The 25513-nt window shown below is 41.2% G+C and overlaps 1 protein-coding gene and 1 long non-coding RNA gene across 3 annotated transcripts in view; one reads left to right on the plus strand and one right to left on the minus strand.

The window, feature by feature from the left end:
- The window catches only part of SMPD3 (sphingomyelin phosphodiesterase 3), a 253523-nt gene extending 246336 nt beyond the window's left edge, over positions 1–7187 (minus strand). The window contains exon 1 of one of the 2 annotated variants that reach the window (XM_084644719.1): positions 6975–7187. The gene's annotated coding sequence lies outside the window, so the exon portion shown is untranslated. Of the gene's footprint in view, positions 1–6891 lie in introns of both variants that reach the window. The other variant, XM_084644720.1, reaches the window with a different exon arrangement.
- A 139-nt stretch (positions 7188–7326) lies between these two features.
- Positions 7327–25513, plus strand: part of LOC311528805 — a 166326-nt gene continuing 148139 nt past the window's right edge. Inside the window, exons 1-2 of the long non-coding RNA XR_014713707.1 lie at positions 7327–7823; positions 9727–9818. This is a non-coding gene — a long non-coding RNA (uncharacterized lncRNA). The remainder of the gene's footprint in view (positions 7824–9726; positions 9819–25513) is intronic.

Here is a 25513-nt window from a genome sequence, read left to right on the forward strand (position 1 = left end):
AGCTATTCAGACCATTCCGCCTCTTATCCTTGGCAGTATGAATGGCTCTGAAAGAGATTGTCTCTATTCCTTCAGTGTCTTTCCCTTTCTTTACGTAAGCTGGTATATACCCTTGTTCTTTTAATTTGACAATAGCTGAAATAGCCTTGTAGAAATTTTCTATTCCCATCTCAAGTTTTTCTAATACCTCAAACATAGGCAGGGACATTGGGCATGCTGCCACAGCATCCCCTGCCACACAGTATACTGGTCAGTTACACACTAAGCCTTAGAGTTTTGGCCTAAGTTTCAGGCTCTCGTTTCTCAGGCCCTCAAGTCTTTGCTATGGGTTTTGCAGGTGATATTGTCAGTTGCACAGCAACCCTGCAATAACTTGATCCTGCTTGATTTAGGTCAACAGGAACCTTACCGTTCACTTCATTAGGACCAAGAGAGAGTCTTGGTTACTGATGACTAGATAGAGGATGAACAGATGGGTCCCATCCAGGCAGGCCTCAAAATGAACATTAAAAGGGGAGTTCTTGAGTGAAACCACTCAGACTTTTCAATTTCAATTTACGCACAGTCCCATTCTTGGACACACTGTCTCCAGACGGCTGCCTCGATCTCTCCCAGAAACTTCTAACCATCCAAGATAAAGTTACCACATATGGTCATACAAGTCATTTTTTTAAGATACCATACTCTATTGTGTGCTCAAGTTATGGACTGTTTCTTCTACCAGTGTGTGGTGTTTAGATGCTGCTTGTAATTATTAGAACTGGGAGCACTGCCTGTTGGGAGTCAGGAAACAGGAGTGGGGGGAAGTTGAGGCGGCGGAGCGAGAGCTACTGAGGGTGCAGCAGCAGCTTGGAAAAGAGGTGGTTTCCACTTTAAAAATAAAGTTCAAGTCTGTAGTACCTTGCCTGGTTGTTACAACATTTTGGCGACGAGGATGGATCTTCTGCCTCTGAACCTACCTGCCACCCTTTCTGCAAAGCCCAGGTGAGCCTGCAGTTGCTTTTACTGCCTGGATCCATATGTTTGAGACTTATCTGCTTGCAATCATTGCTACAGAGATTTCTGAAGTAAGAAAGCGTGCTATGATAATCCACTGTCTTGGAGCAGAAGGGCAGTGTATATTTTACACTTTTCCCCTTGCAGATGATAAATATGAGACTACACTCACTACATTAAAGAACTTTTTTGTGCCAAACGTGAATGTAGTAGCTAATCGCTACAGATTTCACCAGCGTGAGCAGAAAACAGGGGAGACTATAATGCAGTGTATTGCTTCCCTGAGGAGTCTGATTGTAACTTGTGACTTTGGGAATATGGCAGATGAGATGATTAGAGACCAGCTCATTGAGAAAACCACCATGCTTTCTGTAAGAGAACGTTTACTTCTAGAACCACAACTTACACTAGAAAAAGCAATAACCATTGCTACTCAGATTGAGTCAGCTACAGCTGAAGCCAAAATAATGAGCATGGATACAGGAGGCACAGTCCAGGCTGTGACTCCTTTGCAGAAAAGTTCACTATCGCTGCAGACAAATGATTACAAGAGGAAAACTAATGGAAAAATCACTGAATCAGCAAATTCAAAATACAGTAAAAGTATGCTTTCGCTGTGGATCCCCACAACACCTTGCAAGCTACACAGGATGTCCGGCAAAAGTAGCTCAGTGCAATCATTGCAAAAAGATTGGGCATTTTGCTAAAGTATGTCGCAGCAGCCAGTTCAATCAACAGGTGCACACAGTTACAATACCAGATGTTACTGTGCCGAGCGTGGACAAAATCACTACTGCACATATTCCAGGACAGATAAAGTGCACTGTAAACGTTTCCACCATACCCTCAGGCAAACCACTCTCTATTCAGCTAATGTTGGACACTGCCTCAGCAGTATCTATACTACCTGATTCCATCTATTTGCATTACTTTAAAGATGTGCCTCTTACTGAACCCAAAACTTCTCTTGGTGTGCTATTTGAAAAACCATATTCCAGTACATGGCTGCCTGCCAGCAATAGTTACTTTTGGTGATTGCTGTGTAACTGCAGAGTTCTACATTGTCGACAAAGGCATTCCTATCCTTGGCAGAGATTTATTAGCTGCTTTAAATCTCAGGGTAGTTAATGGACAAATTGATCTCCCTCAGCAAAGCACTCTGGCGGTACACACACCAATTTCAGCTGGGACCCAACATCAGGTTGAGGAGAAACTCCGCTGTGCTTATGGGTTTCTGCATAAAGTTAAAATGAGGAATAATGCGATGCCTGTACAACAGAAGTGACGGCGCTTACCGTTTTCAGTTAGGGAAGATGATTCAGAGGAACTTAGAAAACTTGTTCAAAAGGACATTATTGAAGAGATCGACTCCTTGGAATGGGTTTTACCTGTAGTAGTGACGCAGAAGAAGGGTGGAGGCATTCACCTTTGTGTGGACTGGATGTCTGGCTCCATAGCTCCAGAGCAGAGCTATGGAGCCAGACATCCAGCCCAGACACCCACACCCCCTTCCACCCAGAGCCAAGCTATGGGGCCAGACACCCGCACCCACAGCTACCCGGGGGAGAAACAGCCCAATGCTGGTCAGACTGGGCTTGTATGAAGTTTCCTGAATACCACCTCCTTTCTTCAGGATGTGCTGGGCAGCTGCCAGGAAGCCTCCAGCTCCCACTTCCCTTCCCTCCCTCTGTGAGCTGGGGAACTGAGCTCTGCCAAGTCTAGCAGCCCCTAGTGGTGGCCAGCAGCTCTGCAGCACCAATTCTGCAGGATAAAAAATAAAATTCTGTGCAGAACATTAATTGCGCATAAATTCTGCATTCAGCAGTGGCACAGAGTTCCCCCAGGAGTAAAGCATTGTCTTGGGTAAGAGACCAGGGATAAGTGACTGGTCTTATGGGACAGGGAGTAACCTGAATATATTTGTGATTTTTGGTGTAAGGGCATCTATCACAAAAGCAGGCCTGCCTGGGTGGCAAGATTGACCTAAGTGCCCAAAGGGAGACTATCTATGACTCCATGTTAAGGCTGTTATAGTGCTTGAAGAGTTCACACTTGGTTGGTGAAATCTAATTATAGAACATACCACCAGCTTGGGATTTGTGCCTGGTTCCTTGACAGTCTGCCCTGGGACTGGCACTCATGCTTGTGAGCTATTCTAGACAGCTTGACAGCAATACCGGGACATCTCAAGTCAAACCACTTTATGCTCAAGACTTGCATTGGCTTATACGCTGTCAGTGCCCTCTAGTTACTCAAAATCTGCTGGTAAAAGGGTCTAGGTTTACAACCAATACCTTATAATCCCAAAGTTAGTGTTCTTGATTTAGGACCCTTTCCCACAAATGTTACTGAAAATACTGCTTACTACCCTGAATAGTTCCAGTGAGATTACTCCTATTAAAATCAACAGGACCTCTCTCGCAAGAGTAAGCCCTGTGCTCAGTAGTGTTTGGTGAACTGAGCCTTTAATTAATTTCTTGAAGGGAGAATTGTGTAAATACACTAACAATAAGAACATTTACAGCAGATAAGAACTATTAATTAACTATTAATTACAGTTAATGCAAAACGTACTGCTAAACTGAGGTGGACAGGTGGTACAATACATGGGAGTTATTTGCCTCTTCTCTTTTAGAACTGAATTTCTGAATAAATTACATTCACTATATGCAGCCACCCTCTAGGAAGGTAGGGAACAGTAATATACTCTGTTTAAACACAAGATACTGAGTGACATATTGCACTACTTATTTGGTATTGTTCGGTATCTAAGTAAATATGCTTTTCTGTCACTTTTTCTAGTAATACTAGTAATTGAGAAATACTGAATCACTGGTTTCCAACAGCATCCATGCACACTTTATACTGAGCCTGTTTATAAAGATGTATAGTATTAATCAAAACTGCTATTTCCTAGCTACATACCCTGATTAACTGTAATAATAAATGGGAGCACATCATTTTAAAGATATTTCCCTTTGGTTCTGGCACAACATTTAGTGTCTGAAAAAAACAGCTTTTACATAACTTAAGTACAAAATAAATATTTCCATGACTTCAGTAGTCCAGTATAAAAAGCTTTGTTTAAATAAACATTTCCCTCCAGTGTTTGCAACTTAACTTTCATGCATAATGCTAGTTAGTGCATGAGAACTGGAAAGGGACATTAACTGAAACAGAATCTGCATGCAAGATGGATGCTGACTAGTTATTGTCCAGGCTGAGAGAAATGTAGGTAAACTGCAGAAATAATTAAAAGTTAGTTGTGCAATATATGCTTTGTTTTAATTATCTGGGGACAGCATAGGTAAGGAAGCTTATTTTTAAAAATATCCTTGGCCTGATTAAGATAACTTTGCATTGGCTCAGTACCACAAAGCAGCCGTAAAGCTGTTTTAAATGGCCTGATAAGGAAAGTCTAAGAGGTAAAAAGCAAGTGGAGCTCCCTTTATGCCACTCTTCAATTCTCAGTGTAGGAAATGTTTCTTGGGAAAGGGTGTGGCCAGCACACCTGCTGCTTAGCTGACCCTCAGCTATTTTAATGGCCCCTCAGAGGCTATTCAGTAGTGAGTCAGAAGAGGGATCTAAAGTGGCCCCAGCACCTCCTATAAGCAGCCACCTTTGTCCCATGATCCAAGAAGGGGGGGGCTATTTTTAACTTGACTGCTTCCTTTTAAATTATAGGTAAATAATGGCAATTTAGTCAGAGAGAAGACACTGTTACCACCATTAAGTAAACAAGCCAAAGGAGTTAAGAGCCAAATGACAGATCTCCCAATCTGCTCCCTTTAATGAACCCATATGAGAAAATTCAGCAGCATGGCAATCGTAAATGATTAATCACAATCCACAGTTTCCCCAATTACTGATGTAAAAAGCTTATTGAAAGGAAGTAGCAGTTATGGGGAATATGCATTATTTTTTCTGGAAGGGAACATAAAAGGCAGCCAAGAGTCTAACAATTTTACCTGTAGGAAGGTGTACAGCTAAATCCACCCCTTTGGATCTTACACCTACTTGCAATTTTTAAAAATTGTACCTGATTTTAAAAGCATACTGCACAAAAGGAGCTTGATCCTGTGCTCTGTACACCGAAGACTGTCACAGAAGTCATGAGAGTTTTAGGTGTGCAAGCAATATAGTATAGAGCCCAAGATATTCCATTTAGTTTTTTATGCAAGCATAGAGCATGATTTTATAAAACAATAAGTCTTTTATAAGCCATTTGTACAATGGGCTTAAAAAGAAAGCAAAACATTTTAAAAAAATGTTATAACGTGCAATGGCTCTATTGGACTTACTATGAACTGTGATTAACTAGTCTTTCTGCATGATAAAAAAGGAATCCACTTCAACTAGCTTTGCCCTGCATGCTGTACTAAGTTACTGCCAAACTGAATTACACAAATCCCAGGCACTTGGAGGCTCGTGCACATAAGGCTCATTAGACAAAGTGCCCTGATAAACTAAACAAAAGTCCTTTCTTCTAGAATTTAAATATTACAGTAACACTTATGTGGACATTAAAATCACAAGTGCATCAAAAATGGCTGACTCTCAGTCAATAATGAAAAGAAATACAGCAAAAATCTTTACTTGGAATATGCTGCCTTTAATAAGATAGAAACTAAGACTAGACACATCTATTTGACTTTAAAATAAGTGGAACTGCATTACTATTCCCAGTAACTGTTTATGTTACTTGTTTCTGGAACAATACATTAGAGTAATAAAAAAAATACTTTACTCACAAATCCCTTCTTACTATAACCTGGAAGAAGAATGTGAAGAGTACAGAACATATGCCAGTGTGCTAACTGAATTGCATTTGGTTCTCTCAAAGTAAGCAATGCATTCCTCTCAGTTTGCATCTTCCCCTGCTTAAGTCAACACAGAAAACATTTGCATGCTTTTTGTATTGCTGGAAGAACAATCCTAGATTGAACTTCTTCTCATTATCCACACCCGAAATAAGCACTTCACTGTGCCAACCTCTTATTTCAGCATCTATGAAATAGTAAAGCAACCATAATCCCCAAATTGAAGAATAAGGAGATATCCTCAATCTACTACACCTACTATGACTGGTCTGGGACAAAGCATATGATTTAAGTTTATAAACCACTGCCTTTTTGAAGATACATGCCACTGTATAAAGAAACAGTTAAAGGCACACCATGCTTTATTATGCATGTTCAATATTCATATTCCACTCCCTTTCCACCACCCAACACCATCTGAGGAAGTCTGAAGCATCAGGCATAGAAGCACAATGGATGTCAGCAGAATGAATTCACCAAATAGGTAACTTGACATTTGGCCTTAAATATATTTGAGGGATTTCTTCCTCCCTCCCCTTTCTCATGCATATTCATAGGAACTACATTCACCAGCCTGTCTCAGCCACTTGATGTTGCTAGCAACCACGACACGAATGAATTAGAAATTTCTGCAGTGGGCAAAAATCATACAATCACTACCGATAATGGGGGTACACAAGGAAACCATTTTGCAACCTTTACTACAGCATTAGGTCGTAGCTAATACTAGATCACAAATGCTACATTTCGCTTGTATGCTGCTTAACCACGAATTTGCAAACATGGGTGCCCTACAAAACCCACTTCACTGCACACATGAGAGGGTTTGCAAGATGCAACTAGGGCACTGTTTTTTGCATATTTTGATTCAACCTCTCCCCCCCCCCTTCAGGAAATTAAAATAATGCAACTGCTTAAAAGCATATGGAGCGTGCAGCTTTGTTCCCAGTGGTGCGCTACAAAGTGCTCCCCTCAGAGAATCCACTCTTCTGTCTCAAAGGCATCACGAAATGCCCCGTACGGACTTGAGCCTCGCAGCCACATGCAGCACAAAGCCGCGAGGCGGAGGATTTACCTGGGCTGCCCCGCAAAGCAAGTGGGGCGCTGAGGCTGCCGCATCCAACCCTCCGGGGCTGAGGGGCGGCTGGAGTCACTCACTGTGCCTGCAGGAGGCGGCGGAGGCGGTTTGAGACTAGTCCCATCGCAGCCCGTGGCAGCGTCCCGGGGAAAGAGCAGCAGAACCGAAGCCTCCCTGAGCGAGCGGGGAGACTCAGCACCTGGGCGCTGAACAGCTCCACACAGACCCGCGGGCGGAGCCAGCCTCGGAGCGCGCAGCCTATCGGCGCGCGCCGGGGCCGGCCCCCCTCTCTCCGCGGGCAGCGCTGCTGCTGCCGCCGCCAGAGCCGAGCTCACGGTTTGACTCTGCCGCCGGAGCTGCGGCCCGCGGATTGATTCGGGCACGACCGCGCTCCTTCCTTCCTTCCTTCTCCGAAGGGAGCCGCCTCGCGTGCCGAGGACTGAGGGAGGAACTACATCTCCCAGCAGCCTCCGCGGCCGCTCCGGCTGGCCTCTGGGATTTGTAGTCCTTTGACTGGGGGAAGCTGCGTTCAGGAAGCCATTGGCCAGGCTGCTACGTTCGGCCTGAGTAGGCGGAACAAGCGGGGGAGGGTCGCCGGGAGAGGCCCTGGGGCCAGGCCTACGTTTCCCAGCATGCCCCTCTGTGAGGCGGGAAGAAGTCTGATCCTCGTGCCCGGGTAGCCGCTGGTGTGGTAAACTGGCCGTTGAAGGCAGGCCCGTGCCCGAGGGCAAGCCCGAGCCAGTGGGAACAGGCCAGTGCGACCTCTGCCTGTTGCCGAGAGCCGGACTGCCCAGGCCACGGCGCCTCGCTGCGGAGCCCTTCCGGTCACACCGCCGGCCGGTGCCCAAAAACCCACAGAGCAAGCTACCTGCAGCGCCAGAGCCGGCTTTCTTCGACGCCTCCCGTGCCTGGTCAGCTCGCGGCAGCAGGTGTGTGGTATAAAAGCCCCGCCCAGCTCCTCGCGCGGTGCGACAGAGTCTTAGATTTTACTTGGGGGGGGGGGGCGAGAAACGGAAGTTGTAGTCCTCGGTGTTCCGCAGGAGAGCTGAAAAAACGTGACCCCTAAAGCCTCAGAGGGCAAATAAAACCATGTTGAAAATATAAGGCGCGGGGTTTAAGCTGATTGCAGAGGGCTAGTAATACTTCCTGGAACCCTAGAACGGGAAGGGACCTCGAGAGGTCACCTAGTCCCCACCCCGGCGCTCAAGGCAGGGCTAAGTCTTCTCTAGGCCAGTGGTTCTTAACCTTTACTGCAGCCCTTTGGGTCTGCAAATATCTTCTCGCGCCCCTTATCAAAAAGCGTTGAAGTAGGTCAGTTCTTTAAACCTAGATATACTTTTTTTGTTTGTATATTACAGTCATCGTTAAAAAACGTATAATGTTCATAAATACATAGGTTTGATGAAACAAAGTAGCTGTCCTTACGTGTCTGTGCTTAATTTGTGTTTTCGATGATTTAGCTTCTAAAAAAATCTGGCATGTCTCGCATCCCCAGAAAGGGCATCTCTCATCCCTAGGGGGTGCATGCACCCCAGGTTAAGAACCATTGATCTAGACCACCCCTGACAACCCAGTGGGCAACCCAGGTGTTTGTCTAAACTGCTCTTAAAAATTCCCAGTGATGGAGATTCCACAAGCTCCTTAGGCAATTTATTCCAATGCTTAACCACCCTGACAGGAAGTTTTTCCTAATGTCCAACCTAAACCGCCCTTGCTGCAATTTAAGCCCATTGCTTCTTGTCCTATCCTCAGAGGTTAAGAAGAACAATTTTTCTCCCTCCTTCTTGTGATAAAATTTTTCAAGTACATAAAAGGTTGTTATGTTACCTCTCGGTCTTCTCTTCTCCACACTAAACAAACCCAGTTTTTTCAGTCTTCCCTCATAGGTCATGTTTTCTAGACCTTTAATCATTTTTCAGTATTAATCAAAATGTTTGTGAAAGTTTCTGCAAACTTAGCTGGAATTTAAAATTTATAATAAGAATTGTTCCAGGCTGAATTTTACTGGCTTGTAGATAAGTATCACTAAATACTGACACTTATACAGTGCTTCCCAGGCCATTCTAGAGCATGGTGAGGATTGTTCTGTAACTGTTTTGCAGTGGGGGAAACTGAGGCAGAGTTGAAATTAGGCATAGAACCCAGTAGTCCTGCCAGACATACACATTCTACCCATTAAACTGCAAAAGAAAAGAATGGGGGGCTGTGCTTGGTAGTTACAATTTAAGGTCCCTAATTAATTAAAAATTAAATCAAGTTACAGTAGGGATTGAGGCAGGAGAGGCTTGCATTTTTAAAGAAAAGGGTTTTTTTTTAAATTTCATAATCACCTAATATTGACCAAAACCAATGGAAATGTACTGAACAACTCATTTATTTCAACTGTTTGAACCTTAGATTTGGCAAGTTTCAACATGCATGTTACAGCCTTTTTTAGGTGTTAAAAGTAGTTTGTGTTAAATTTAACTTCATTATTTAGAAGAAGCAGGACCTGAAATGTATATGTCATATTGCTATGTACTCCCCTGGTAAGGCTATCTAAACTGCCTTATACCCACCTGCCCCTCTTTCCTTTCAGGACCAAAGGATGCTTTTCCAGAAATAGTACTGAAAATAAACCGAGATGCAGGAAATTATAGGATTAGTGTATTCAAGTAGGCAGCTTGTTTTCTTTATATTTTCCCAGCTGCAGAAGCTTCCTTTGGGCCTCATTATCCTCTGCATAGAGTACTCTGACACAGAGGGTCAGGAAAGTTTACTATGTTTTCTTCCAGCACATAGGGACCACACTGACTCCCCATCTCTTTTCTCCTCTTTCCAAACTTCTGTCAGGAATGGCTCCAGGAGTCCTGATGGCAGTCTCCCCTGCTAGTACTGGACCAGTAAAGAAGGTGCATCCGTGGAGTCAGGCCTTGAGGAGGTGGGTAAGTTAATGTTCACTATACTGTTATATCTAGTCCAGCGATTCTCAGACCTGGAGTGCCACATCAGGCTAGTCTATACAAACACTTAGTTTGTAGCAAGCTTGGATGTATATGTAGTGCATGGCAGTCTAGTGAAAGGTAGTGTCCTTGTGAACCCTGCTGCCTCACACTATGTTCTCTAGTGTGCTTTGATCTGTTTTGAAATGGGAGTAGATGAAGATGCACTAGGGAACTTTTAGAGCGTTGCAGCAGGGTCTACGCAGACATGAATTGTGTGGCAGACTAGCTCATACCTGCATACCACCCTACTGCAGCTTGTGTACCATCCGTGGTACACGTACAGCAAGCTGTGAACTGTCTCAGTCCATTCCCACCTGACCAGTGTAGGATTATTCCCTAGACTATGTTTTCCAGTGCTTTGTCTGCTCAATTTGTAAAGGACGCATTTAGGCCAGATAATTTTTTGCTTTCTTGAATACACAAGAAAGGGAAAATCTTTTCAGCATTATGAAGTTTTGATAATATGAATTAGGCAAGGTTAGAACAGCATTTACCTTATTGCAACTGAAATAAATGTTAGTATTTTGGGTTGTTGCCGTGATTGTAAGGTAAATGTTCCACTTTTAATCCTGTTTACTGTATGATCTTACATATATTCTTCTGAACCATAGTGAAGAGACAATCAGATACGAGACTATCAGGAAAATAAGCAATTTCTTTCCTATACCTGTTTCTCCTTCCTACCCAGCTCAACCAATCAACAGTAGCAGCATATCTCATGTTCCTCTGTGCTCCTGCCTATAACAATGGAGTGAAACTGCCAAGTTTTGTGTCAGGACCAACTTGTTGATTTTAGAGAATATGCCATAACTGAGACAGAGGCACTGGTGTAATTCTCCCAAAGAGGAATTTAAGAACATAATGGAGCGGGGTGACAGGAGCACAGGAAAATAACATATTTCCATAAACCTTTCCGGAATTCAGGGCATGAGCTAAATCTCATTAACGTCAATGAGAGTCTTTTCATTGACTTCAATGGATTTTGGTTCCAGCCCTTAATCCTCTGGTTTAGGCAATGAGGGCCCATTAGGTCCCTTTCTCAGCTGAAGCTTCTCTGATGTAGTGGTAGGACTACTCTGCTTTAGAAAGAACAAAAAACCAGGATACACAAGGAACGTATCCAAAACGTAGGCAACTTAAATTTCATTCATTCAGCAAGACCGTTCCTATTGTCCTCCACTTAAAGGGCCTGGTGAGAACAGCCATTATATGTTACCAGGAGAGACGTTGGCTCATCCAGAAACACCTAAACCTCAAACTCCAAAAGTGCTCTGAAATAGCACTGCGCTGCAAATGCTTTCTGGGCACGGTTATGGAAGAACAAGCATCACTTTAATTCCAGATTCCAAAAAAAAAAAATTCCACTAGGAACAGCTTTGAAAATGGAATAAGTTCTGCTCAGGATGAGTATGCAACCATGGGCTTGCATATGGTTTGTTTGAAATTATCATGGTTCAAATCCTTCATTAAAGTGGAATGGCCTTATCAAATCGAATATAAAGTGTGTTTTAAGATCTCCCATAGGCAATATTCCGGCCTTCAAGGGCCAAGTAACTGAATTTATACATCCTGGCTGCTGCTGACAGCAGCTGGAGTGTATTGTTGCTGACAAAAGTTCCTGCAAGCCAGTTACTCTCCTTTTTCCTTAGCACATGGTTCAGGAAAAGCAGGAAATGAGAAGAACCCATGCCCAATCTTAGGGAGAAGAAATAGCTCCCACCTCTATGCCAGCAGCCCAGCCCTCACCCATCCTCATGGAGAAGAGAGGAAAGGTATTAGTTCTGTCTATTAAGAGTAATTTAATGTGTTGCTTGTTTTCAATTTGTTATACACCCAAATGCTATGTTGATGGGCATAGAAAACATTAAAATAACCAGGCCAGAAAGTCATTAATCATTCTGTCTAATCACTTCCCAGGTCTGCTTCTTAGCATTTGCTTTTGTTAAATGAAAGAACTGCAGCTGCAGTGACTCATCCTCAGTACCTCCAGTCTCTCAGCCTCAGTCAGTTACAGCCAGAGCAATATTGCACTTGTTATCTTGCAAAACAATAAACTGAGAAACACTGATTGACAACAAATTAGAATATAGGAAGACCCCTTTGTTAGTAGAAGGGGTTACAGTCTATTTGATATCTTAACAGCAAAGTAGACATTGTGCCAGATAATATAGCCAAAAAGGATGTTACATCAGCATGTGGAATGAGAATCTTATTTGAACTTTAATTTTAGTGTTCAGAGGTGCAATATTAACAATATTTGAATATTTAATTCTCCAGAAACTCTAAGTAGGAGTTAATGATCAGAGAGACTGGAGATGTAGTGTGTACTCATACATATAAAGTAAAGCCTCTGTCCAAATGTCATAGGAAACACTGAAAAGATGTAACAGTTTGGATAGTCTAGGTTATATGGGTGCGTATATATAATATATGGAGAGGACATCCACAGGATAAATTGCCAGGCCATGTGAAATATTTATTGTGGGTGAAGAACAGAAAAGATTCAAACCTGGGCTAGTGACAGGGATTTCTTTATGCTTAAAAAGTCATGATTTTAATATTTTACAGTCCTTCTGAGCTAGAAGAAAGAGCTTTATGCCATTAGAAGGAGATAAGTCACTCTGACCCAGTATTTTATGTTGTAGAATAGAAAATTTTAAGTCCGTTTTAGAACACCGCTTGTATCTGCCTTCAAATAGTCCATTATTTAAGAGTAAACAATTCCTAAAGTTGTTTTAATTTCTGCAGTGTACATAGAATATACAAAATACATGATTGTATGGGGTGATGTGAAGATTTTATCAGCACTCAGATGAGGTGACCTGTATAACTTACTCATGCCACTTGTGATTAAAGGCTTTTTCAGCATGTCATTGTGTCGCACCAATATGTTCTCCATACACATGTAATCGTGTTTATAGCATAGTTCAGGGAAGAGTGCTAACTACACAGAAAAACTAGGCACAGAATGGAGGAAGCAATTAGTCTTAGAATAGCAAGAAATGTTGTTTTTTTAATCAGGGATGACTAAGTCTAGAAGCAACAAGGAACAAAATGGGTAGAGGGAAGAGCTAGTAGAATTTTGCAAGGAAAGAAGTCAAACAATAGAGCTGGGGGGTGAGATTAGTTTAAAAAGAATCCAGCCTTTCCTTGTAATTCTTGAAGCTAGTAGTAACCCAAGCAGATGATCAGTTTGTTTTAACAGAAAAGGATCGTGGTTGCTGGAAGTGAAATGGGACGCTACACAATAGGTCTAACTGCTCTTGATTATTTTGAAGCAGTCAGGAAAGCATTTGAAGAAAATGTACCGACATAGTTGGATGAAAATAGCAAAAAAAAAAAAAAAAAATACACTGTACACTGTTTCTGGAAATAAACATTGAGACTACTGCCTTTTAGGTCCCTATTTGGTCACTGCTATGTAGGCAAAGATCCCATTGGCTTCAGTGGGAGCTTTGCTTGCATGAAGGTGGCAAGATTGTGACTTTATGGATGGCTCCTTTGAGCTGCAATTTGAATTTTTTGTACACCTTCACAATATTAATATCCACTGGAAGGGAACTGCCTCCAGCTCCAGTAGCTAAAATGCAACATTCTCCAGCCTCTGTTAAACTCACTTAGGGCGTGTGTGAAGAATGAAAGGTTCTGGTCTGAGATTAGATAGGTAGTGGAAAGAAATCTGATGTTGTAGAGAGGTCACATAGGCCTCATTTACTGAGAGACAACTATCCTAGGGACTAAAGGAAAGAGGATTACTAATGTTTACAGTCTGTCCTGGTGACAGTAAGGAAGTGTTGGGGGCTAAGAACTTCCACTATTTGATGAATGAATATATCTAAAAATATTAGGAGAGTAAAAGTGACTGCGGGAGTTAAACTAATGACCAAATGCAGACCTGGGTTAAGCTGGTCTGAATTTACTCATTTACCTCTAGTCTGAATGTAGCCCCACAGTTGCACAGGGTGAGTTGCCTGTGATGTGAAGTATTATGGCGTCCTTTAAAAGAAGCTTAGCTGTTAGAGTTTCAAGTTGTAGTAGGAGCGGGGAGTTTATTCTGGGATGGTGTTCCATCCGAAGACAATACACAAGCCAGTATCATAAGATAATTGCTTGTTACTTGATCTTGGAAAGGAAAATGGTTAGTTTAACTACTATATGTGTACATTTAGAGATTGGGAATACAGAGTTCTTATCACATTTGAAGGAACTGTTAGAGAACTGAAGGTTAGTAGGTTTGCAGTGGACAGAGCCTCTTGAGATGTCTTCCAGTAAGTCCCAGCTTGCTGAAGCAAACAATCAGCAAATAGCAGTCAGCTAGTATTTGGGCCCCTATCCAGTGCTAGGTCTAGATCTCTGGATCTTCTCTTGATCCATTTTAGATAATATAATTTTGTGTACTGTGTCACTTTTTCAGCCGTTTCAGATGGTCCAGATCTGTCAGATCTCAACTTTTACTGGCATAATGACACCTAAGAGATTCTGTAAACCAGCTTCAGAAGGCGACTTTTTAAAAATAATTTCTTGCTGCTCCTCTAGATTAACTGTTGTAAAAGAATAGCCTTATGTGTTGATTTCTAAAAGTCTGGTAAATCTGGACCCATATATCATGTTTTGTAGCAGATATGCACCATTTGAACAGCAATCCCTTTAAAAGAGAGTTTGTGCCAGCTGTCTAAATACACTCAAAATAAAGTTGACAAACCTAGCCACTCTACATTACTGGTAGTTGCATAACAGTGGGATAGCAATAGGCTCTGAATTCAGCATATCCATTAAAAATTTAGGGTTTATACTGCACAGAGCCATTACTCCTTATAACGTTGATTGTGGTGATGCTGTAACTTTCTAAATCAACTGTTGGACCACTTATTTTGGAGGGGAATAACCATAGATTAGGGAACTAAGGCATCTAATGCTTGGCAGTTAGTTTTCATGCTCCGTATTTATGGGGCACATTTAGCTTGGGGCAAGTTGTAATTTGCAGAAGGAACTTTATTTTTTATTGTTATGGTTCAAAATTCAAGCTTCAAGCTTCTTTCATAATTTTTCATGCTGAAAGATTATGATAGCTTTAATTCAGCAAGTTTTTTGACACAGACAGACTGCTTCAATTGCAGAGTATAAGAGAACAAACCAGAAGTTTTCTGCATTGTTACTGGATACGCCTGGGGTCTGTGGCAGCTTTCTTTGGTCCAGCACAGGCAATTGCATTTTAATCACTCTTTTATACTTTAAAGCACAGCCTTGGTTATCACAAATCAATATTTTAGTAGAACATCATATTAGTACAAAATATAAACAAATTAAGTGTCCTCATTTAAAAACTGCATAAAGAATAAGTCGTGAGTTAGAAGTAGCATCTTTTACAAAAAAATTCAGATACTTTTCTCCCAAACACACCCCTTCACTCTGTCCCAATTTCTATTCATGAATTTAAGATGGAAGTAAACTCTAGTGGTATTTTAGCTGGTTGCCACTACAATATAAAGCCAGCACGCTTAGCCATAACACTTTTTTAGAGACAGAGTGTCAAACTAATTGTTTTGGAGAAATTCCAGGTCAATTCCTTTCTACCAGGTTTTGTAATCCCTCAATATATTTGTTTTAACTCTTTCAAGACAATGTCTTGATCATTTGGTTTATAAAAACAGACTATTTTCATTTTCTATTCTCTGTTGACTACTGTCTTCTCAAAATAAAATCCAGTCTGTAAAATAGGTTCTGAAGTTGTGCAGATTTGGATTTGTGCAGGAAATAGCCCAACTTGATTGTCATGCACATTGTGTAAAGAGTTGTCACTTTGGATGGGCTATCACCAGCAGGAGAGTGAATTTGTGTGGGGGGGTGGAGGGTGAGAAAACCTGGATTTGTGCTGGAAATGGCCCACCTGATGATCACTTTAGATAAGCTATTACCAGCAGGACAGTGGGGTGGGAATAGGTATTGTTTCATATTCTCTGTGTATATATAAAGCCTGCTGCAGTTTCCACGATATGCATCTGAGGAAGTGAGCTGTAGCTCACGAAAGCTTATGCTCTAATAAATTGGTTAGTCTCTAAGGTGCCACAAGTACTCCTTTTCTTTTTAGGTTCTGAAGGTTTCTGGACATTTGGGGTTTTTTTAGACTATTCTCCATATTAAATTATAATAATATTCTTTTACTTTATTCCATGGCAGCTAACTGCTTTTTATACATTAAGGACCAATTCTGCAAATAGAGGATAAACTTAATTCATATGAGTAATACCACTAATTTCAATAAAACTACTCATATGACTAAGGGTATTCAATGCTTCATTGTTTGCTGGATTGGGCTTTTAGGGTCAACCCCTACAAATTTATTATTATTTAATTTACACTAGTGCCTAGAAGCACCAATCAAGATCAGGGCCTCGTTGTGCTAGGCACTGAACTAACACCTAGTAAGAGATGATTATTGTACCAAAGAGTTTACAATCTATTTAGAGAGAGACTATACGATCTATACAAGAGCGACAAAGAGTGGGAGGGTATACAGAGGCACAGAGAGGTGCCCTAAGTCATAGAAATGTCAGGGGCAGAACTGGCATAAACCCAGGATACTTGAATCACAGTTCCATACCCTATCCCCTAAAACACAATGCCTCTCTTCTTTTTTTTTTTTTTTGGCCTCTTATTCAGGAAGGATTCCCATTGTAGAATCATGACCTTAAAAAACAACATATGGCATAAAGCCACCCACTGTGGCTAGGTGAAAGGGAGAAACTGTTTACTCAGGAATGAAATTAAAGCGGAAACTGAAAAAAAGTCAGACCGAGGCTAAATAAAATAATCCTGTGTCATGCTCCAAAACTTTCTAAACTCAAACTGTCGTGAAACTCCCCAGAGGAGTGATGAGGACATAAACTAGAAAGCCCTAAGGCTGGTCCTGCAATTTTTAACCATATGATTGACAGTGAGAGCCTCGGTGATGGTTTGAACTGTTATGAAAAAGTATAGAGTCAGACAGACCCTCAAATAGCCATGCTTCAGATCATTCAGAGCATTAGAGTCCCCACCAGACCTATGAATTGTACCCAGAAGCAAATAAGAAGTCAGTGCAAAATGTGTTACGCGCTCACTGCAGAGGTGCCGACTCCGTGGGTGCTCCAGGGCTGGAGCACCCATGGAAAAAATAGTGGGTGCTTAGCACCCACCGGCAGCCCCACCCCGGTCAGCCCCCCCCCCGCCCCCCAGCACCTCCCACCCACTGGCGGGCCTGGTTGGTCAACAACTCCTCCTCCCTCCCAGTGCCTCCCACCCACCGTGATCAGCTGTTCAGCGGCATGCAAGAGGCGTGCGGGGGGGAGGGGAGGATTGAGGGCGGAGCACAGTTGGGAGGGGGCGGGTAGAGGTGGGGCAGGGGCAGGAAGAGGTGGGGTGGGAGTTTGGGGGAAGAGGTGGGGTGGGGGTGGGGCTTGGGACAGACTGGTGATCGAGCACCCCCCAGCAACTCAGAAAGAGCCAACCTCTGGCTTATAGCATTATACCCCACACAGTGCACAGTCCAGCTGCCCTGTCCTATGCTGCATTTATCTAAAAAGTCTCATGACCTTTGAGGAGTCTATATTAGGCCAGAATGGTTGCAGTCTCCAGGCCAGCCATAGATACTTGCTGTTATCTGAGAATCAGGAGCAGCAGTGAGTTTGATAAGACCCCTAGTCTGTGAACTATTTTGATGAAAGATAAGTGTATGTTCTTAACAGATGCTGCAAGCACCATTTCCATCCATGCTTTTAACTGTCAATAAGCATCACCTAAATCAGAATCTTTGTACAGATAAGTAGTTCTAAAGATTTCTGTGTATGAGAGAGCATCTTGTATTTTAGATCAGATGATTGATTCAAGAAGTGGGCACATTGGAGGGGGATGTGGAGGGACTGCATAGCACAGGAATCCCAGGAGTGTTTCTGGCTGACAACCCAGATTTCTTGGTGGGGGCACATGGTACAGCTACCTTTTTACTAGTTGCAATGTTTACTCCACTTATGGTGGGTGAGCCATGCTGATCCTGTGTCATCATGCTCCTCACCCTACCCTCCTTTGGGAGTCTAGTACAAACATTATAAAAACAAGCAGACCCTTCTTCACTCCATTTTTCTTCTCAAATAACCTTTTAGGCTTTCTTTTTACATGATACAGAAGCAAAAAGGGCACATATCCAGTGTATTAAGATATCATTTGCAGGTAACCTTTTAATATTGTATTTTACTATGCTAGTTACCAGAGTTCTAAGTTGTCCTGATTTCTCCTTGCTGTTTTTGAGTGATGCCCCCTTGTGTAATTTGATCCTCTAAACCAGTGGTTTTCAATGTTTTTTCATTTGTGGGCCCCTAAAATATTTTGAATGGAAGTGCGGATTCCTTTGGAAATCTTAGACATAGTCTGCGGACCCCTAGGGATACATGGACCACACATAGAAAACCACTGCACTAAAATGTCTGTCCTTTCATGATATTGCTTTCTTTGCTCATCAGTTAATCCGATTTTAAATTAATGTTGACTGCTGCAAACTAGACACCACCAGATTTTTGGCCGTGCTCTTCTGATTTAACCTTCATTGTGTTTTGAGGAGGCTGTTCCTTTTGTGGGTGCAAAAAGCCATTGCTATTGTAAAATGGTGTAACACCCTGAAGTTAGGGTCTCTTGGAGGCTAAATAAGTCATCTTAATTAACTTCCCTTGCTTTTTGACATTTGAGTTTTACTAGCTTTCACAAAATGAAGGGTCTGCAAGGCTTCCATTGGAGCATGAGAAAATAAAATTAAAAGAGGTGATTTCCCAGAAAGCCTATGAAGTGCTAGAGAAGCACTTTTGACTTTAAAGCCTTCTAAATCACACCCAGTTTTTTGGAACGAGTTTGGTAATGGGGGAGCCTGCATAAGTGGCTCTGTCACTTGGGTATGTACTATCATAATTTCTGGAAATTTATGTGACTTTAGAAAACATGGAAAATACAGCTACACAAAGATGTAAAGTGTCTTTACAGATTTAAGTATCACTATATATAACATAAGGTGTGAGGTTTGGGTTGCTTGTTTACTTTTTTTAATCTGTTTAGAATTATCTGTTCTTGTTGCTTTGTTGAACAATATGGGTTTGTGAGTTTCAAGGTTGTTACTTTAAAAATAAACTTTTTTGAACTATTAGAGATGTTAAAATGGACGTCAAATGAATGCATTTCATTGCCAACCATCAGTAAAAAGCTCCCTGTTCTGAAATACATTACCAGCTTCTGTCTGTGCTATGTTTTAAAAATACCCTTGTAGGTAATGACCTGGACCACAGGTTACCCACAAAAAACTCAGAGTAAGAACACTCTTTAAAAAGAAAAAAGTGGATCAGCAAATCCATTTCAAAAAAATCCTTATAAAACTGCTCTTTCAACAATGTGGTTAACAAGCCAAGACTTGACTCAAAGTATTTTTTATTTTATTTATTTATTTTGCCAAACATCTTATATGGCATAAGATGATCTAAAACAACATATCCAAGAGAGTCCAAGGTAATGTTTTATAACTTACCCTGAGTTTTCAAAGTTTTCCAGCTAAGTAAAGGGCAAGTTTTAAAGATTTCACATATGGCACAGGCCCTTTTATTGTCAGGTACATGAGCATGATATGAAGGGCTGGTGAGCCCTGGAGAATGTTTTTATTTTGGACAAACAGTCAGATGTAAAATATTAGATTTAGTGTGCGTTGGTTTTGAACACAACTAATGAACTGATACCTTCTTCCATGATTGTAAGACATACACAGGTGCATAGATATGGTGGGATGATGCTATTTTGGCTATCTTCCTAGCTTCCAAATAGGCTTAGGTGCATTTTTGGATTTCTTGTTCTCTTGGCACCACACACACTATATGGGGGTGGGGAAGGAAAAGGGATAAGTGATGTAACCCTAAATCTTAAAGTCTTATTTATCACACAGAACAGTCCAAACAGAGGTCATAAGTGGGATCCTGTGGAACAGCCAGATATTTTAAAATGAAGTAGGAGAGTGCAGGCATAAACTTAATTGTAAGAAGAATCTGAAAACCAATATGACATATCATCAGATAAAGAATGCTTAGAACTGCAGAAACATGTTGAGAGAATTTGGTACCATCCAAGGCCTTTGCATCAGGGATAAATGGTTAATGTATCATATGGAGAGTCTTGTCTGTCAGAGGAGAGTGTAGTCATGTCTTAACAGCATGAGAAAAGCATGATCTAACATCTTGGCATCTACATGTAAAAATGTCTGTTTTAATCCATTTGATCCCTAAACTGCAAATAGGGTAGTTTGGCAATATGCTGTACGTGAGTCACCTAGCCCAAGTCCCGACTGAAGAGCGCACACAGATTTCTTACAGAGCTAACAGGGAGACAACGTTGGTACTAACAATAAAGATGTCATTGGGAGATGTCTTAAGTTTCAAAATTATAAGCAAACATAAAGTTAAGACAACTCTGACTTTACCTCACAAGCTTGTCCAGCTTACACAATCAATAGAATGGATAAATAAACCTGTGTGTGATCTACACAGCAGTAGCAGCTCAAAGTAAAACAGTGAAAAATAAATCCCACTGACAGTGCTACATAAACACACAAACGTGAGCCCTATAATGGAGCATTGAGGAGACATCACAGCATATCTATACCCATCTCTCTATGAAAGGAGATGATAGGATTACATAGTCAAATTTTTAAATATATTATACTGAGAAGTTTCTGTTCTACCTGTAACCCTAAAAAAATAAACAAAAAGTATGATTGGTAACTAGTTGTGAGGAGCTGAGTGATTCCTGGGATAAAGGGTAGAAGATTTACATTTTGGGACACTTACAAATAGAAATGTTATTTATCCACTTCCAAATGTTAACAGGCTCTTCTAGTGCTAAAACCATCCAGAACTTTAAATCTGGATGCCTAATATAAAGCTCCTAAATCTGCCTAAATAAAAGTGGCAGATTTTCAGAGGTGCTGAGCACCTGGCCCTAGATCCTTAATGGTATCTTGGTGCCTAAGTAGCTTTGAGGATCTGAGCCCTGGAGCTCACAATGACTGGAGTGTTTTTTATAGGCATTTGGTGCCTTGGAAAACCACTACTATTTAGATGCCTAACCATGGGATTGGGCCTAAATTTTCAAAAGTGACTAGTGGTTTTTGAATATAGAATTGTTTCGGGGCCCAATTTGATGCCCCTAAAGGGGCCTGCTTCCCAGAGTCCAGAGGCTTAGCTCTCTTTATAAATCAGGTCTCTTTAAGATGTCAGGATGGGCATCTAAAATCACTATCACTTTTTTTTAAAAAAGTAGCTCTAGGAGCCCTACTTCAGCACCCACCAGCAGCCTCCCGATCAGCTGCTCCTCCTTCCTCCCCAGTGCCTCCCACTCGCTGGTGGGCCCGCTCGATCAGCTCCCCATCCCCTCCAAGTGCCTCCTGCCCACCACGATCAGCTGTTCAGAGAAATGGTCGCTTACGCTGCAAGTTACACCATATTCAAGTTGCTTCCAGTCCCAGGGGACCAGTTACTTCCCCCAGATCAATTGGTACCCTAGATCTTACACCAAAGACAGTAGCCAATCCTGTAATAAACTATCTAAAGATTTTTTTTAACTATTCAGTTCAAAGGCCTGGTCTACACTGCAGAGTTAGGTTGATGTAAGGTAGCTCACACTGAACTAATTATGTCAGTGTCTACACTACAGCCTTGTGCCCTACTACACAGACATCTAACTCCACTTCCACAAGAGGCATAGGGCTTATGTCAGTGTTGTTCGGGCAATGCATTACTTACTTTGGCTGACTGCTGTTATTTTTCTCAATTTCACAGCTCCTCTCTGGAGCTGTGAAATTGACAAATAAGGCTGGTGGGTTCCCTGCTGTGACCCCCATGACTAGCTCATAGCTGGGGCTGTCACCCTGGGGTGGGTGGGGGGGGTCCAGCTGTGAGCCTGGCTACTGCCTGGGTTCTCAGCTCCCCACTCCGGGCTCCCTGCCAGGAACCCAGTTGTTTCTGGGGCTCCCGGCAGGGAGCTCCATGTCTGGAGCCCCCCACACTGCCCCTCTGAAGTCGGTGGAAGTGTTTCTGTTGAGGATGCACACCACTGATGGAAGGAGAATAGTATGGACGTGAAAAACCACAGTAATTATTGTGGTGGCTGTAAGTCGACTTAACATAGGTCAACTTAATTTTGTAGTATAAACATGCCCAAAGTGTGTCTCAGGGTGGACCCAGGAGGCAGCCCCTGGGGTTTTCTGGCTTCAGTTTAGTGGCTCTGGCCCTGTGAGAGTTCAAACAGCGAAGAGATGGAAAATTTTCCTGTGACTGTTTTGGTTCCTTCATTCAGCTTCCAAGTCCATAGGATGAGCTTCCTTGCACATAGCATTTCCAAGATATGATAGGGCCATTAACCAGTCCTTTTTATTGTGATGTTCCTTGATGACCCACCTGATTTTGATAGTCCTTATGGATTGCGGGGGGAGGGACGATTCCCATGGTTGGATTCACAAGTTCAGAGCAAACGTTCTCAAAATTATAAAGCAAAACTTACATATTTTCTTATAGCATGGAATACCGACATCACAAGTGAGATAAATGCATGCAGCAATTTACAGGCATTTCATAGATGCTAAATGCTATATACATTCTTATAAGACTAATATCTATTTTGAACAAAACTAACATACAGGTGAACTGGTCTAATCTCCAGCTATGAATTTATCCGTTCTCAGCTAATGCCTGCAGCCTTGGCAAGAGCTGGCATCTGGCAGCATCACACCCAGATTTGAAAATATTGGCTTGAAACTATAGCCAGAACTTCTCAGGGATCAAAGTAGATTAATATGCATACATTGACATTTAGTAACGTTCACAAGAATAGTATTAGTCAAAATGTGCTATAATTTATCTGCTTGGATCTTGCCTGCTATTCTTAGAAAAAATGTTTGCGTAATGTACAGGCTGTGATCCATTTATGGGAGCGCAGTTTTCTTAAGTATTCAGGTAATTCTCATTCCCCGAGACAAAATGACTCCAACTTTCTTTTGAAAGTTTAAAAAAAACTCTAAGCAATTACAATTAATACTAAAGATTTATAGGCTCAGCCTGTCAGCTTTATTCTTGTGAGCAGACAGTCTATTCAAATTTACAGGAATAATAAAACAAAATTATGTGTTGTTTTCTTACTCCTGCCTAATTCACTTAATGTTAATAAAGTCCTGTTGCAGCCTAACAAGCAGAGTTCTTGTGAATCAAAATACCCTGTTTTTCACAAGAACAGAGCAGACAAGGTAAACATGGACACTGCAACATACATATACACACTTGCAATACAAAACTGGCAGATCTAATTTTTGGCCTACAAGCCTTGGCAGTGCCCCTTGAATCTGATACTAAACTCCGAAGAAGAATATTAATTGCACAGGGCTCTCAAGAAGCAGCAGCCTCCAATTTCCACATTAGCACTAAGAGGAAATGAAATGATCTATACACGAGCACTGTAATAATAAAAAAAAAATCATGCTAATGCCCTTCATTATTCACCTAAATTAGGTGCTTTGTTTGGAAAGACAATTTTATTAACATTGATTCAGTTATGGGTGGGGCAAAGGAGAAATTATCTTGGTTAATGTTGTATTTCTTTATTTAGGAAGATAAGATCACATGATATGGTACCTCAGATATTTTCTCTTTTGTTTAAACAGTAAGTCATGCTTTCCCTCTTGAGCAATTTAGGGCAGAAAATGCTACTTGGCACTTGTGTAGCACTTTATATGTTTGAACTGTTGGACAAACAGTAACTAAATATTCCTAATTAGCTAAAGAAAATCATGGTAGAGGATTGTCTCCATTTAGACTTGTCTACAGCACCTGTCAGTCTTACAGGTAGTATACCCAGAACTACCTGCTTGCCAGAAGTTACTTTTGATTCCTCCCAGAAACATAATGCAGTCACCCCAATCCCTGGCCTAGCCCTTTGGTTTGTTAGGCTTTCTCCTATAAAAGAATACTATTCTAAAGAAACTTGAAATTAATTAACCGTGGAGTCTGGGCCCATTTAGCTTTCCAAATGTGGGGTGGGAAAGAGTCTCCAATAGAACAGGTGGATTGTTTGTTTTGGGGATGCTCTAAATAGATTTCATCTCAGGGTAGCAGAACCATGCAAGGCACAACACAATACTTAAGCCTTGCATTGAAGTGAATTTCTTTAGTACAAGAGATCTTTTATGCCCACATCACTTTATTTCTCCTGTGACTTCTTACCTTAGCAGTATGGCCAAAGGACATTTTTACCTTTTTAAAACAGGGTTTTTAAACTTCGTATCTTCACATTTGTAGCTGTCATGCTTCAGCCTCAATTTCTCCCACCTCATTGACAGTGTCGTGTAACCCCTAAAAAAAAGTTTTTTCCCTACAACTGTGCTAAGGTATTGGATGCTGTGCATAGTGTTTTCTTTCCTGTTCATAGCTTTTTTTGTTGCCTTGTACTACCTAGCAATCTTCCAGCTTTCTGATTATAGATAGTGCCCTCTGGCAGCCTGAGTAAGCTACTTATATGGGCAAGATTTATATTCGATTAACAGAAATGTTTCTTTAAAAAAGTACAAGAAGTGTTTATAAGATCTCAAAACTTTTAGAAACTTTTAAATTACAACTAGATACATTAAACATTAACTTATTGACTATCCAAGTGTAATTTACTTTTTAAAAAACCCCTATTTATTACGTTCTACATAATAAATAACTGATGGCATAATAACATGTATTCCGAAACGGGGGGAGGGTAAACTTAAGCATCTAAATAAATGGATGGATTTTTCAAAGAGGCTGAGCAGCTGCAGCTCCTAACTGAGTTGTGGATACTTCGCACCTTTGAAAAGACAGGCCATTTACTTAGGTGCCTAAATATGGATTTACATGCCTAAATTTAGACACTCGACTTGGGAAAATTCTGCCTCTCTCCAAGCAAAACCACTTCAGTATTGAATAATTGCAACAGTTTGCAAACAAAGTACTAAACCAAGAATTTCAAAATGGATTCTGTGAATAATTGTGAATAACAAATTATTGCAAGAAAATCCTGATCAGTTCATGAATAATCAATAGAAAAAAAGCAAAATTAATCAAACAGTGATTAGCCTTGTTCTAATCAATACATTGCCTAACTAGTGAAAAACTCACAGTAATGAGGTGGTTTAAAGAAGCTTTACAAGATTCAGGAGACCAGAGTTCATTACCTGCAAAAGAAGACATTCTTAGGAAATGTTATTGTAGGGATTGGACTTAATTATTTCATTGTTTAATGAAGCAAATCAAAGGACCAGCTCAGAAGTCCAGTGTGTGTACCATGTCAGCAAAAATTAGAATGAGACTAGATCTTTTTTCATTCTAACTTTGTGCTATAAAGAATATATGATAGTTACATATTTCCTTGGTGTAGGCTTGGCAACTAATTTAAAATTCAAAAAGGAGAGCAGGGAAAAAAGGAAAAGTTTAGTCCATTCAGGTTCATAACTTGGCCCCCTGCATATTATATATTATGCTTTCTGAAATTGTTCCTTAATATTTGTTTTTAAAGAGGATTGTAAGAATTAATGTTGTTTGTTCTTTGCTGTTTCAACTATTGTT

This window comes from Lepidochelys olivacea (genome assembly GCF_965140295.1).
Source record: "Lepidochelys olivacea isolate rLepOli2 genome assembly, chromosome: 12".
NCBI lineage: Eukaryota > Metazoa > Chordata > Testudines > Cheloniidae > Lepidochelys > Lepidochelys olivacea.